Source organism: Cebus imitator, unplaced genomic scaffold (genome assembly GCF_001604975.1).
Source record: "Cebus imitator isolate Cc_AM_T3 unplaced genomic scaffold, Cebus_imitator-1.0 Scaffold69, whole genome shotgun sequence".
NCBI lineage: Eukaryota > Metazoa > Chordata > Mammalia > Primates > Cebidae > Cebus > Cebus imitator.
In genome coordinates this window covers 2,742,759-2,754,348 of record NW_016107384.1, presented here as the reverse complement: position 1 = coordinate 2,754,348, position 11,590 = coordinate 2,742,759, and the positions used below count along the sequence as shown (strand labels likewise).

At 39.5% G+C, this 11,590-nt stretch overlaps 1 pseudogene; it reads left to right on the top strand.

Moving 5' to 3' along the window:
* Positions 1 to 485: 485 nt before the first annotated feature.
* LOC108306013 lies at positions 486 to 1,412 on the top strand (annotated as a pseudogene).
* The last annotated feature ends 10,178 nt before the right edge of the window (positions 1,413 to 11,590 follow it).

The window sequence follows — 11,590 nt, the reverse complement described above, 5'->3', positions numbered from 1 at the left end:
ACAGACACACAGAGGAGCAACGCGAAAAGATATCTTAAAAAGAGTAGAATTGACAAATAAATCTAAAATCTGGTTCTCCGAGTAGGAAAAATGAAAATATATCCTAAACAAACCTCTAGCTAATCAAGAAAAAAGAGCACATATACATATAAAGTAATGAACGAAATGGAAGCTATGCTCAGAGATATAGCAGGGGTTTTTTCTTTACAAAATACTATCAAATGCTCTGTTAAAACTTTAAATATTCTATGATATATAGAACTTTCTGAAAAAACATGAATCAAACATACCCATTAGATCAAAAACTATGGAAAAAAATGGAAAAGGTATTAAGGCAGAACAGACTACATATTAAAAGCAGAGCCTTGACAAAAGCTTGTGAGCAGCCCCAGAAGAGTCCCAGAGCTGTGGTGCCTGGAGTTACTGCCTGCTTCTCCAAGAGGTCCGAGCACACTGCAAAGTGAGTCCAGATCTGATTTATCAGAATGAGCCTCCGGGCCCCGCACAGACTCATGGAGCTGGCAGCACAGAGCCTGCTGAGGGACCTGTACTCAGACACCTCCACTCTGGATGAGCTGCCCGGGAGGTCTTCCCTCTGATGCTCATGGAGGCCTTCAGCAGCAGACGCTATGAGATTCTAAAGGCCATGGTAAAGACCTGGTCCTTCACCTGCCTCCCTATGGGGCCCCTGATGAAGACACCTCATCTGGAGACCTTGCAAGCTGTGCTGAAAAGACTTGATTCACGGCTGGACATGAAGGTTCGCCCCAGGTGGTAGAAACTTCAAGTGCTGGATTTGCGGAATGTTGATGAGAATTTCTGGACCATATGGTCTGGAGCCAGGGCCCTCCTGCTCCCCAGAGGCCATGAGTAAGAGGCAGACAGTGGAGAACTGTCCAAGGACATGAGAGCATGAGCCCTTGAAGATGTTGACACATGAGCCCTTGAAGGTGTTCATAGACGTCTGCCTCAAGGAAAGTACCCTGGATGAGTGCCTGAGCTACCTCTGTGGCTGGATTCACTACAAAAGAGGTTTAGTACACCTGTGTTGTAGTAAGGTGTAGAATTACTCAATGCCCTCTTCAAATTTCAGAAATTTATTGGAAATGGTATACCCAGACAGTATCCAGGAGTTGGAAGTCCAGAGAAAGTGCTCACTGAATAGAACAGGAAAGTTTGCCCCTTACCTGAGCCAGATGAGCAATCTTCACAAACTCTTGGTAGCCTTCGGTTATGATCATGAGTTATCCACATGCGTCCAACAGCAGTTCATTCCTGACTTGGAAACTCCATTCCTCAGCCTGGGCTGCCCTGAGATGCTTTTTATAAGAAAGTTCAATCGTATCAAAGAGCAGCTGGACCACCTGCACAGGTTTGTCAAAGATCTGATGGATAAAGATCTGGAAACCATCATTCACAGCAAACTGACACAAGAACAGAAAACCAAACACCGCATGTTCTCACTCATAAGTGGATGCTGAGCAATAAGAACACATGGACACAGGGAGGGGAACATCACACACCAGTGCCTGTCAGGGGGTGGGGGTTTGGGGAACGCATAGCGGGGGGTTGGGGGATAGGGGAGGAATAGCATTAGGAGAAATACCTAATGTAGATGAGGGGTTGATGGATGCAGCAAACCACCATGGCACGTGTAAACCTATGTAACAAACCTGCACGTTCTGCACATGTAGCCCAGATCTTAAAAGTATTTTTAAAAATTATAGTTAAAGAAAAATCAGAGCCTTAAATGCCCTTGTCCTATTGCCCTTCCAACCCTGGGTGACACCACTCTCTGCTTCATCCACTCATCCTCTGAGCTCTGCTGGAGAAAAATTAAACAATCAAGTAGACAGAATCTGATACGGTTTTACGGTCATCAACCTCAAATGGGCTCTCAGCCCCGAATGACAACTACAGAACTATGTTTTTCTAGTTATGGTACTTTCTTATTCTCCACATCTCTGTGGCATAGATAAAAATCTTCTCTGTTCTTCTCAAACTTTTTGATTCTGCCACCTCCTATCCTGCCAAATCATTCAGCAGGCAAGCTGAGGCAATCAGACTTCTGTTTTCAGAAGAAAAGCAAAAGCCATTAGAACGACTCCCTCAAATTCCTGCCACCAGAACAATAACACAAACCTACCTATATATGAATCTTCTTGTCTTTCTTTCTTGTTTCAGAGGAACAAGTGGCCTACCTCTTATGCCTTCTCAAGTACCTTACTCCGTTAATGTTTATTCTCTTTCCTGTATCTTCAAACTGCCTCTCTCTGTGGGCTCCTTCCCATTAGCCTTTCAACATCTCCCCTCCTACAGTCTTCTCCCTTTTCTTCTCCTCTTCTTTTCTTCATCTCTCTTTCATTTCACAACCCACCATATTCTGATTACCGGTCTCAACAAGACTTCTCTTGTCAAATTCACGCCTGACCTCCATGTTGTTAAATCAAACTGACATCTTTCAGCTTTTCTCCTGCTTGTCCCTTAGACAGTATGTGGTTCTGTTGATAATTCTCTCCTCACCTTCCACGTTGGTAACAGGGTTTTTTTGTTCTACCTAGCCCATATCTCTACAGATTGAATTTTCCTTTGTAATAAAATTTGTAATGATATATTGGTACACTTATTTAGTCAGTACCACGAGGTAAAAAGACCACATCCTGCCAAAGTAAGTCTCCTTCCCACTCTTGTGCCCCAGTCCCCCAGTTTCCTTACCCAGAGGTCACGTGCCACAAGCACTGTGTAAGTCCAGAGCTGCACAGTAACATCTTTCCCACCATAGAAAGGCTGCTTGCTGAAGAGCAAAGGCTGCACAGAAGAAACAGAGCTGAGAGATGGGGAGAGGTAGGTTCCTGATGACATCGCTTGAATATATTGAACTAATTGAAGCCTACTCAATTTCTAATAATGAGGAAGAATAAATTCCCTTGTTTTGCAAAACTGGCTTAAATTGTTTTTTTTTTTTTTGTAATTTGCAGCTGAAGTGGTCCTTCCTAATGCTAAGAAGATAGATTTTAGAGGTTTCTAAGACACAAAACTGACAAGGCTTCATTATCAGTTGGACGTGAAAGTCAAGTTTTCCAGGTGGAGATTTAGGCTATGAGAGGGTTGAATAGCATCCTAGGTCCAAGCCTGGAAAGAAATTTACATTTTGCAAATTTGCCATATGTTCCATATGTGTTAGGGTGAAGATCAGAAACTAAGAATCCAAAAGCTAGTAATTTATGTAGGTGGTCCAGACTAAGAATCTAGGAATCAGACACTAGGGAGTCCACAGAATCTTGATCTTGAGTAATTCTTAGAATGGGAAACACATCAGTTTAGCTAAGGGAATCTGAAACAGCAGTTGCCATGAAAAAGTCAAGGATCTAGAAACAAAGAGATCCAAGTTAAACTGGATAGGTCTAGCGGCAACATATCTTGATAATCAAGGCAGGTAAACAACATATGAAATAGAAAAAAGGGAAAGAAAATTGGCTAGGTGGAAGGAAATGATATTAACAACCAAAGCCCTAAAAGAACCAAAAGGAACAAGGACAGTTTATTCTTTGGCTTATTTTGCAGTTACTACTGAAGGAAGATAGCTCTGGGGACAAATGACTGCATTGAAAGTCACTGTCACTGGTGCTAGGTGATGTGAAAGCAATCTCATTAAGGCAAAGGTAGGGGTCAGAAAATTAGATACATTGGGGTGTTCTTAATTTATTAAAAGAATAGAAAGCATAGAAAGATCAAGGGAAATTACAACCAAAAAGATCATTCATATTTTGGACAATAAAGATAAAAGCAAGAAGACATTGATGTTCAAATGACTATGGGCAAAAACCCACAGTCCAGCTAACACTGATGTTTTCTTTTAGATGTGACAAAGAGAGAATTGAGTTAAAATACTGACCTTGAGGATCTAAGAAATTATGCTTAACCTGAATGTGTTTTTAAGTTAAAAGTGGGCACTTCTGACTGTACAATAATTCATTGCACAGTTTGGACAATGCTTCTCTACACCCTGTGTGAAGCATGAATTACTGGTTCAGTTTGGGCTCTGTGCTAATTCAAGCATCCTCTCCTATCTGTACACCAATCAGGATGGAACTGGAAGACTTTATCTAAAATTAAGAAAAGCTGCCTGGATGTGGTGGCATACGCCTGTAATCCCAACACTTTCAGAGATCACAGCAGGAGGATAACTTGAAGCCAGAAGTTCAAGACAACCTAGGCAACATAGTGAGACACTGTCTACACACCAAAAAAATTGTAATTAGCCAGGCATGGTGGTGTACACCTCTGGTCCAAGCTACTCAGGATGCTGAGGCAGGAAGATCACTTGAGGCCAGGAGGTCAAGGCTGCAGTGAGCCATGATCCCATCACTGTATTCCAGCCTGGGTGACAGAGGTGCTGTCTCAACAACAAAAAAAAGAAAGAAAGAAAGAAGAAAAGAAAAGCCACCTGTACTATCTACATCTCTGAGTTTCCCAATACTTGCTAGTCATTCATAAGTTGAAGCCCATATTAAACTTCTCAATTAGAAAATACATTTGATAAGACTTTGGGGATATAATTTAGTGGAAGAGATGCTAGGTATAAGGTTCCTAAAAATACCTTGGGAGCCAGAATGAGACTGCTTATACCCCTCAGACACTCTCATCCTCTTCTCTGAACCCATACAAATAAATATTAAAACAAGAAGAAATAACATGGACCATCCAAAGAACTAGTGTATTCCTACTTGTTTTTACTGAGTTTTAGTTATTCCTACTTGTTTTAACGAATAGTAAGAGTTGAAAAAGTAAGTAGATATTAACATGCTCTGTATTGAAACCAAAGTATTCAAACCAAAAAAAAAAACAAAAAAGTATAAAGGTGCATCACAAAAACTCATTTTCCTTTCATGGAGTTCAGAGACAGCCCTAGAGACTTCTACTTCCAGGAAACTAGAGTAGATGTAATTAATCCCATTCCTCCCACTAACTACAATTGAAAACTTCAAACATTATATCTAAAACAAACAAGATGACTCTAAAAGGTGGAAAAAGAAAAGACAGACCAGGTTCTTCGGACCTGAGGAACAACCTGATGGTGAATTTTTGGGTTTTCCTTTGTGCCTCATATCCCAGACTTGCAGCTGAAGAAACTGGCAACTCACAATTGCCAATGGGTACAGATAAGTCCCAAAAAACCCTTCCCTCTCTTGCCAAAGGACCAGCAAAAACGCAGCCTAGCAAGACAGACAACTTCTAAACAATAACCACTCTACTTCAACCAAACACCACAGAAAAAGCTGTAACCCCATCCCAACCCATGCTAGTAAAAGCCTAGGCTTCCATTCTCAAGAAAATGTAACAGGCCAGGCACGGTGGTTCATGCCTGTAATCCCAGCACTTTGAGAGGCCAAGGTGGACAGATCACTTGAACCCAGGAGTTCAAGACCAGCCTGGCAACATGGTGAAACCTCATCTCTGCAAAAAAAAAATATATATATATATACATATAAAATTAGTTGGATGTGGTGGCACATGCTTATAGTCCCAGCTACTAGGGAGGCTAAGTGAGAGGATCACCTGAACCTGGGAATTTGAGGCTGAGTGAGCCATGAGCACACCACTGCACTCCAGCCTGGGTGACACAGCAAGACTGTCTCAAAAAAGAAAAGAAAAGAAAATGTAACAAAGCACCTCAGTACTCCAACAGGGACGGAATGACAGGAGGCCTAGTGGAGTGTCAGGTCTTCCACCATTGCCCAGCACTAATGAGGCCGCTCCTATCATGGCATAGTGCAGACCACGTAAGAAGCCAGAACTCCCACCATTGCCCAGCAGTAATGAAGAGTTCCTCTCACACAAGTGTCAACAAATGCCAAGTGGGAAACTTGGACTTCCACCTCCACTTGGCAGTAATAATGCAGTGTCCCCCAGTTTCCCTGCCAGGGCAGTGTTAGTAAAAGTAATAATAAATCAGCTAAAATAAAAGGTTTAAATAAGATCCAGAGTGTCATAACACAATATGAAAATGTCCAGGTTTCAACAGAAAATCACTCATTATATCAATAACCAGGAAAAGCTGAGACTTAATGAGAAAAGATAGCCAATAGATGCCTACATTGAGATACAGAGATGTTAGAATCATCTAACAAAGATTAAAGCAGCCATAATAAAAATGCTTCACTGACCAATTAAAAACACACTTGAAACAAATTTAAAAATAACCTCAACAAAAAAACTGATGTTATAAAGAATCAAATGGAATTTTTATTTTATTTTATTTTATTTTTTGAGATGGAGTCTTGCTCTGTTGCCCAGGCTGGAGTACAGCGGCGTGATCTCGGCTCACTGCAACCTCCCAGGTTCAAGCAATTCTCCTACCTCAGCCTCCTTAGTAGCTGGGATTACAGGCATGTACCACCACACCCGGCTAATTTTTGTATTTTTAGTAGAGACAGGGGTTTCACCACATTGTCCAGGCTGGTCTCGAACTCTTGACCTCAAGTGACCCGCCCGCCTCTGCCTCTGAAAGTGCTGGGATTACAGGCATGAGCCACTACACCCAGCCTCAAATAGAAATTTCAGAACTGAAAAACAACCAAAACAAAAAGCTTAGTAGATTGGGTCCTGTTTTGTAATCCATTCTGCCAATCTCTATCTTTTAATTGGTGTATTTCAAAGATTTATATTTTACACAATTATTTATATGTTAGGACTTAAGTCTGCCATTTTATTTTCATTTTCTGATTGTTCTCTTTGTTCTTTTCCTGTTTTTTTTTCCTGATTTCCTATGTGTTACTTGCACTTTTTTTTGAATTCCATTTTAACTTGTCTGTAATATTTGAAGTGTACCTCTTTGTATAGATTTTTTTTTACTGGTTGCTTGAGTACTACATTATATATACATAACATATCCAATATACTGGTGTTGAAGAAAAATCTTACCTCCCTTATGTCCCCTCGCTCTCTCCCATTTATAGTATAATTGTCTTAAATGTCTTCTCTATATACATTTAGAACCACATTTGACAGTGTTAAAATTATTACTTCAACCATCAAGCATAATTTTAAAAACCAAGAGGAGAAGGAAAGGCTTTTATTTCCCCATATTTTTTCTTCCATGCTCTGTCTTCCTTCCTGATATTCCAATGTCCTTCTTTTGTCATTTTCTTTCTATTTAGAGAACTTTCTTTAGCCTTTCTTTTAGGGTAAGTCTGAGGGCAACAAATAGCTTTCCTTCATCTCAGAATATCTTCATTTCCCCTTCACTCTTGACAAATATTTTCACTGGATGGTAGTATCCTAGATTGACAGTAATTTTATTTCAGCCCTTGAAAAGTATTGTGATACTTTCTTCTGGCCTCCATGGCTTCTAATGAGAAATTTGCTGTTACTCTAATTGCTTTCCCTTACCCCAATAAGTTATCATTTTTTCTCTGAATGCTTTCAAGACTTTTTATTTGTCTTCAGCTTTCAGAAGTTTAATTATAATGTATCTTGGCGTGGATTTCTTTGGATCCAACCTGTCTGGATACCAGCTTCTTGCATTTGTAGATTTAGGTCTCTTGCCAATTTGGTGGGTGTTTTTGGCCGTTATTTCTTTCAGTACTTGTTCAGCCCAGCCTCTTTTCTTTTCTCCTTCTGTGACTCTCTTAAGAGGATGAAAGACAACCTACAGAGTCATAGAAAGTATTTGCAAACCACGTATATGACAAGGGACAAATTAATAACTAGAATATAAAAAGAAATCTCAAAATTCAACAGTAAAGAAAAAAGCAATTTGATTAGCAAATGGGCAAAACACATGAAGAGACATTTTACAGATCTTAAATAAATGAAATTATTTTTCAAAATCATCAGTCATTAGGAAAATGTAAATTAAAATCAAAATTAAATATTACTACATGTCTATCTGAATTGCTAAAATAACAATAGAAACAACATCAAGTAGCATATGGAGAAACTGATTACAGATACATTGCTGGTGAGAATGTAAAACAGTATAGACACTGAAATACCATTTGGCAATTTCTTTAAAAGCTAAACATGCAACCACCATACAACCCAGAAACTGCACTCCTGGGCATCTGTCACAAAGAAATGATGATTTATATTCACACAAAAACCTGTACATAAATAGCATAGCAGCTTTCTTCACAATAACCAATGAGAGAATTTTTTTTAACTGTGTTACATCTATACCAGGTGTGTCCAGTCTTTTTGCCTCCTTGGGCCACATTGGAAGAAGAAGAATTGTCTTGGGCCATACATAAAACACACTAACACTAACAACAGCTGATGAGGTTTTTTTAAATTGCAAAAAAAAAAAAAAATCTCATAATGTTTTAAGAAAGTTTACAAATTTGTGTTAGGCCTCATTCAAAGCCTTCTAGGGCCACATGTAGCCTGCGGGCCACCTGTTGGATAAGGTTGATCTATACCATAAAATATTGTTCAGCAATTAAAAAAGAAACACGTTATTAATATACACAATAACCTGGATGAATGTCCAGAGAATTATGCTGAGTTTTAAAAGCCAACCTCAAAAAGTTATACACTGTATAAGTCCATTTATATAACATTCTTGGCTGGGCACGGTGACTCACGCCTGTAACCCCAGCACTTTGAGAGGCTGAGGTGGATGGATCACCTGAGGTTGGGAGTTCAAGACCAACCTATGGCAAAACCCTATCTCTGCTAAAAATACAAAAATTAGCCAAGCATGGTGGCAGGCGCCTGTAATCCCAGCTACTCAGGAGGCTGGGGAAGGGAACCGCCTGAACCAGGGAGGCAGAGGTTGCAGTGAGCTGACATCACACCACTGCACTCCAGCATGGGTGACAGAGCAGGAGTCTGTCTCAAAAAAAAATGTATATATATATATATACTTTTATATATACATATATATATAATGTTATATGTGTGTGTGTGTGTGTGTGCGTGTATAGATAGATAGATAGATAGATAGATAGATAGATAGATATAACATTCTTAAAATGACAAAATTATAGAAACTGATAACAGATTAGTGGTTGTCAGAGGCTAAAGAGGCAAACCAAAACCACAATGAAATACCATCTCACACCAGTTAGAATGGCAATCATTAGGCCAGGTGCGGTGATCCATGCCTGTAATTCCAGCCCTTTGGGAGGCCAAGGCAGACAGATCACCTGAGGTCAGGAGTTCAAGACCAATTTGGCCAACATGGCAAAAAACCAGCTCTACCAAAAATACAAAAAGTTAGCCAAGTGTGGTGGTGCATGCCTGTAATCCCAGCTACTTAGGAGGCTGAGGCACGAAAATCACTTGAGCCTGGGGGGTGGAGATTGCAGAAAGCCGAGCCCATGCCACTGCATTCTAGCATGGGAAACAGAGTAAGACTCTGTCTCAAAAAAAAAACGGAGACTTAAAACAAAACAAAACAAAAACAAAACTGAGACCTGCCTGGGCCACATACTGAGACCTTGTTTCAAAAAAAAAAAAAAAAAAATTTAAATTAAGTCTAAGAATACCAATTCGAGTGAATGCTACTCTTAATATTATTGCTATTTACCCCTTCAGATCCAGCATTTTTTGAATTTGAACACCCCTGAGATTTTTATTCTATTATTCTTTTTTTCTTCTAGTAAGAAGGCTAACCATTTTAAGAAAAATTTGTACCAGTTCTTCATAGTGTTACAATTGACATAATAGAAAAACGTCATGTTTCCTAACATCCTTTCTGAAAAGCACAGTGAAAGTTTTTAATGAAACTTCTTTGAAAGTCTTGAAAATCCTAATACTCTTTCTTCCATAGTTCTCCTTATAGCTATTAATATACACTTAAACCACAGAATGTTCAACATTAAATCTTCCGTTACAGTGATCAGATTGACAATCACATTTCAAAAACTCAAAAAAGATGACAGTGAACAAAATATTGAATAACTTTCTCAGCTAATGTGTGTATTTATCACATCAGCTTCACTGTTTCTCTCAGATCATTCATAGTAGTTGGCTGTAGTAGTTGTTGCAATATGCACATTTGTTGCTCAGAATTCTTGTTTTTCACTCTGAGATTTTCTATTTGATCATGGTAGATGCCAGCCTCCAAGATGATCCCCAGTGGTTTTCACCTTTTGGTATTTACATTCTTGTGTAGTACCTCGCACATCGAATAGGACGGATCTGCCTAGCCAATAGGATATTACACAGATGAAGTGTGACTGCTGAGGCCAGGTCATAAAAAATATAATCACTTATATGCTAGTATTTCTTGGATCACTCACTCTGCAGAAAGCTGGCTGCTGTGTCATGCAGACACTCACACAGTCCTGTGGAAAGGTCCACATGGTGAAAAACTGAGGTCTTCTGCCAAGAGATCAACTTGCCAGTGTCATGAGTGGCTGATTGCGGAAGCGGATCCTCTAGGCTAAGTCGAGTCTCCAGATGACTGCAGCCCAGTTACCACCTTGATTGCGTGAGAGACTGTAAGTCAGAACCGTTATGATTAAACTGCTTTAGAACTCCTGACTTACAGAAAATGTGTGAGAAAATATGTACTCATTTCTACTTTAAGAAGCTAAATTTGGGGGTGGTTTGTTACTCATTGATAGAGAAGTAGGGAGCTGCTACACCAAAAACCTAAAATGTGGGAGTGGTTTTTGAACTAGGTAACGGGTAGAAGCCAGGACTGTCAGGAGAGTTGTGGTGAAACCTGAAATGTTTTGAAAGTTTGTATTTGCCCGATGACTTCTGAAAAAGCTAAGGGTAAAGAATTAAAGAAAAGTGAGGAAAACATTATTAGAAATTGGAGAGAGGGGGATTCTGGTTATATAGTGGCAGAAAGTTGAGTAACATTGTCTGTGGTAATGTAAAAATTAGATAACTGACTGGGCATGGTGTCTCGTACCTATAATCCCAGCATTTTTAGAGGCTGAGGTGGGAGTATCATTTGAGGCCAGAAATTTGAGACTAGCCTTGGCAAGACAGTGAGACCCCACCTTTACAAAAAATAATTGTTTCCTTATTATTCTCCAAAGATCTCTCTCTCTCTCTCACTCACACACACACACACACACACTCTCTCTCTCTCTCTCTCTCTCTCTTTCCTTCTCTCTCTCTCTCTGTCTCATGTAATCATTATAAACTTTTTGATTTAAACATTTTCACAGGTTTCAATCTGTTGTAATTGTTATCATTATTGGAGCTTAAACTGTCCCATCTTTGGCTATTAGAAGCCCTTTAAACCTGTCCTCTGACTCCTTTTGACATGACTCTAGTAGTATATGTGACCCTAGTAGTTTTCTTTCTGATAATATGACATTCCAGGCTTGTCGTGTTCATTTCTTGCCCATCCTGGAATCAGCCATTTCTCTAAGAAGAACTTTTTGGTAAATGAGAAATTGTAGTGAGAATTGCAGATTGTTCCACAATCTATGTACACACAAAGGATACTCATTCCTTCTGAGTTGATCATTGTTTTTAGGCCTATACAGTAGGCTGAACTAGAAAATATAAATAAAATACCTGATTCATCCACACTGATCATTCCAATTTCAACTCAATTTTATGCGATCTGTTTTCTATTATATCTGTATCTCTTTCTGCCATATGAGAATTCTGGTTCTCA